Genomic DNA, 5,189 nt, shown 5'->3' on the forward strand with positions numbered 1-5,189 from the left:
AACAAACGATGACACAAAGTTACAGAGTGTGGTAAACAGAATTCTGTCAGGGTGGCCCAAGAGAAAAAAGGACCTACCAAGTGACATCAGGCACTACCACACGTTCCAAGATGAACTGAGTTTCCAGGACGGCATAGTGTTCCGAGGGGACAGAGCCGTGATACCTGACGCACTCAGGGTGGACATCACTCACAGGATCCACTCCTCTCACCTGGGAGTAGAAGGATGTCTGAGGCGAGCGAGGGAGTGTGTATACTGGCTTGGAATGAACGAGGAGATCAAGACCTTCATCGCCAAATGTGACATATGTAGGTCAGTGGACCCAAGGCAACAAAGAGAGACACTACATCCACATGACATGGCCAGCAGACCCTGGGCCAAGGTAGGAACGGACCTTTTCTCCTTTCACAATAAAGACTATCTGATAACAGTGGATTATTATTCAAACTTTTGGGAGGTCGATTATCTACCTGACACTAAGAGCAACACAGTGATCAAAAAACTCAAGGCACATTTTGCCCGACAGGGGATTCCGGACATTGTTATCTCGGATAATGGACCCCAGTATGCATCACAAGAGTTTCAGCACTTCAGCCAGAAGTGGGGTTTTGAACACCGTACATCGTCGCCGGGATACCCGCAGAGTAATGGGAAGGCGGAGTCAGCGGTAAAGACAGCCAAGCGCCTGATGCTGAAGGCTGCAGCAGCGAGACAGGATCCGTACTTGGCAATGCTGGATCATCGCAACACACCGAGCCAGGGCCTCAACACAAGCCCGGCACAGAGACTCCTAAGCAGGAGGACCAGGACCCTGCTTCCCACAAAGGACACTCTGCTGAAGCCAGAGGTAACACACGACGAACAGGGACTGAAATACAACAGACAGAGACAGGAAAAGTACTACAACCGCACAGCAAAAGACATGGACACTCTGAAAAGAGAGGACAGTGTGAGAGTACAGCCCTGTGATACACACAAGGGCTGGAGACCAGCGAGAGTGGTCCAACAGGTGAGCCATAGATCGTATGAGGTGGAGTTAGAGTCAGGAGGTGTTCTGAGACGAAATCGTCGCCACCTCAGACACAATCCCACCACGCTCACACCAACACAAAACACACCCACACCAACAGTGACTGAGGCGGCCATACCGCCAGATGGCCCAGCAGAGAACCAAGGCACGGTCACCAGGTCAGGTCGACAAGTTATCAGACCCCGCTACCTGACAGACTATACTCAGTGATTAGAGTATGGACTATGAAAGGAAAAGAAAAGAAATGAAAATGTGTTGTTTATGCACTTGTGGGAAAAAACTGATGTTTTGAACTGTTGATTTATTATTGCTTATGTTGTTAGATCTGTTGTAAATGAGCAGAGCATATGGTACAAGTTTGTTGCACTAGAATACCTAAGGGGAAGAGACTTAACTTGAAAAAAGAAAAAGAAAGATGTAACAATAGGATTGTTTATTTAAGTACTGTTGTACGGGGGACTGTTTTACTGTTGTACGGGGGACTGTTTTAGAGGTGACACTGGGCTTGTGGCCCAGTTGCAGATAAGGATACAGAGGCAGATGGATGAACTGCACAAAGCCAATAAAGTTCAAGTAAGCAAAGCTGCTTTAATCGTCCATTATGTATCGTCCAGATGCACAGAAACAGGCCTTTCAGCCCATCATGTCCATACTGACTCTCTGATATTCATTTAGACCAACCTAATTTTCATGGCCAATTATGCCTTGGTGGGTTAAATGTTCATCTTGATCTTTTTTAAACAGGTGAGTGTCCGCCTTCCACCATCCTCTCAGCCAATGTGTTCATAGATTCCAACCACACTCTGGCAAAAGTCCTTCCTCAGATCCCAACTAATCCTCCTCCTCTTTGCCCTTGACTCATGCCCACTGGTTTTAAGACACCACTGCTTTTAGAAACATAGAAACATAGAAAATATCAGCAGGAGTAGGCCATTCAGCCCTTCGAGCCAGCACCGCCATTCAACATGATCATGGCTGATCATCCAAAATGAGTACCCCGTTCCTGCCTTCTCCCCATATCCCTTGATTCCTTTAGCCTGAAGAGCTCTATCTAAACCTCTCTTGAAAACATCCAGTGAATTGGCCTCCACTGCCCTTCTGTGACAGAACTCCACAGATTCACATCTCTCTGGGTGAAAAGGGTTTTCCTCATCTCAGTCCTAAATGGCCTACCCCTTATTCTAAAACTGTGTGACTCCTGGTTCTGGATTCCCCCAACAGCGGGAACATTTTTCCTGCCTCTAGCCTGTCCCAATCACTTAAGAATTTCATACATTTCTATATGTTTCTATAAGAAAAGGTTTCTTTTGGGAAAGGTTTCTTAAGGGGCAGTCCCACTGTACGAGTTAATTCAAGAGCTCTCCTGAGTTTTAAAAAAATCAAACTCGTGGCAAGCACGTAGAATGTACGTAGCGGGTACGTCGGAGCTCGGGGACGTCTCTTAGCGGCTCGTAACCCTAACGGCAGGTACTCGGGAAACACGGTAAGCTCATGAAGGCTCGCGAAGATTTTTCAACATGTTGAAAAATGTCCACGAGAGCCCCGAGTACCTACGAGCGGCCATTACCGTAATTCTCTGAGTTCGAATCAGGGGAAACTCGGGAGAACTCTTGAATTAGCTCGTACAGTGGGACAACCCCTTTACAATTTAAGGATAGTAAGAATACTACGCCCAGCATCATTTTGGATACCCCTGTCAGAACCCTCTCGGCCCCCTCCATCCACTCCAGCAGATAGAAAACGGTATCTCCTCCTAACGTGGGGCGGCACGGTGGCGCAGCGGTAGAGTTAGTTGCTGCATTACAGCGCCAGAGACCTGGGTTCAATCCTGACTACAGGGGCTGCCTGATATCAGAATCGAACACGGGTCTCTGCCGCTGTGAGACAGTTGCTCTGTTACCTACGCCACTGTGTACCACCCATGGCCCATATTGAAAACTGTAGTTCAGTTCAGTTTCGGAATAGAGCTTGGGAACATGCCCTTCGGCCCACCGAGTCCCATGCTGGCCACCAATCACCCCGTACACTAGTTCTATCCCACACGCCGGGGGACAATTTAGGGAAGCCAATTAACCTGCAAAGCTGTGCGTCTTTGGAATGTGGGAGGAAACCAGAGCACCCGGAGAAAACCCACGTGGTCACAGGGAGAACGTGCAAACTCCGCACAGACAGCGCCCGTAATCAGGATCAAACGTGGGTCTCTGGTGCTGGGAGGCAGTAACTCTACCGCCAGCAATGATCCCCCTCATGGTTTCTACATAGATTGTCCACCGGGTGGCGCCGTCAGCAATGGCAGCCTCGCCAACGGTCTGTCTGTCTTTTTGTCTATTCTGTTATTATTTTTAGTATGTTTTACCAAGTTTTTGCTAATGTTCTCTGGTTTGTTTTATGTGGGGGATGGGGCAGGGGAAACTTTTTTTCAATGTCTTACCTTGCCGGAGATATGATTTTATTCGGGATCGTATCTCTGGTCGCTCTGCAGCCTAACATCATGGAGCTGGAGGCCTCGCTCGGGACTGACTTTGAGCCCCACCGCGGGGATGTGGACTTACCATCGGAGCCTGCGATCCCTTGCCTGGGATCGACGCTCCTGCGGATTCCACCATCGAGGAGCTCGCAGACTCGGGTAGAGACCGATGTCGGGATGTTCCAAAGTCGCAAGAGGTTCGACAGTCCCCGACCCAGGGTCCGATCGCCCGGCGCGGTGCGCTGAGATTCCCCCCCAATGCGGGAGCTTGATCGCCCCGACGTGGAGGGCCTGACTGCCGGCTACGGGAGCCAAGATCGCCCCGTCAACGGAAGGCTCGAGGCCCCCCGACCGAGGGGGAGAACAAACAAGGGAAGAGATTGAACTTTCTTTCGCCTTCCATCACAGTGAGGAATGTGGAGGAGTCACTGTGGTGGATGTTTATGTTAAAATATATTTTGTTGCTTTTTATTGATATGGACTGCATGGCAAATGAAATTCCTCATATGTTGCAAAACACACTTGGCTATTAAAATATGATTCTGATTCTGATTCTGATTCTGATGGTTGTGGCCCATTCATGGCACTGGGACAAGAGTACGTAAGTATTAACACAACTCAAAATCAACCAAAGAAAGTGATTACATGTATCAGTACGTTACATCCCAGTCATGCAATTTATTTAACAAATAAAAACATATGGGTACGTTCAGTTTCTGAATCTTAATGAATCCCACTTGGGTACATGTCACGTATAAAACATGCTTGGGTCCATGTTCCCATACATGCAGATCATATATAAAACATGCTTGGGTCCATGTTCCCATACATGTTGTGGGTCACATATATAACATGCTTGGGTACATCCTGTCATACATGCAGATCATGTATAAAACATGCTTGGGTACATGTTCCCATACATGCAGATCATATATAAAACATGCTTGGGAACATGCTCTCATATATGTCGCAGGTCACATATATAACATGCTTGGGTACATGCTGTCATACATGCAGATCATGTATAAAACATGATTGGGTGCATGTCCCAAACATGTTGAGGGTCACGGATAAAACATGCTTGGGTGCGTGCTCTCATACATGTTGCAGGTCACGGATAAAATATGTATCAACATTCCTGCTGTCTCAACGCAGAGAGCCATTGGTGTTCGGTAAGAAGGAACTGCAGATGCTGGTTTACACCGATGACAGGCACAAAATGCTGGAGGAGCTCAGCAGGTCAGGCAGCATCTCTGGAGTCAAGAAATAGATGGTGTTTCTGGGAGAGGAGGATCCTGACCTGAAACGTCACCTATTCCTTCTCTCCAGACGTGCTGCCTGACCCGTTGAGTTTCTCCAACGTTTATGTGACTACCTTGATATCCTGGTGATAGACACAAAAAGCTGGAGTACCTCAAGTAACCATTGCATCCCCTCTCTCTCCCTCCCCCACCCACCCAAGTCGTTGTACTAGTTTCAAAGTTGGTCTTGTTGAGTCTCATTGGCTGTAACTAGTTTTCACCCAGCACACAGCTAACAATGGCCTGTCTCCTTTACCATCGTTACTCTTTTGCCTATCGTTCATTAATTTGTTCTATATCTCTCTATATCACCGTCTATAATCTCTCTTTCCCACCCCCCACCCCCCCCCCCCCCCCCACCCCCCCTTTCCCTTTCTCTCAGTCTGACCCG

The sequence above is a fragment of the Leucoraja erinacea genome, chromosome 10 (assembly GCF_028641065.1).
Source record: "Leucoraja erinacea ecotype New England chromosome 10, Leri_hhj_1, whole genome shotgun sequence".
NCBI lineage: Eukaryota > Metazoa > Chordata > Chondrichthyes > Rajiformes > Rajidae > Leucoraja > Leucoraja erinaceus.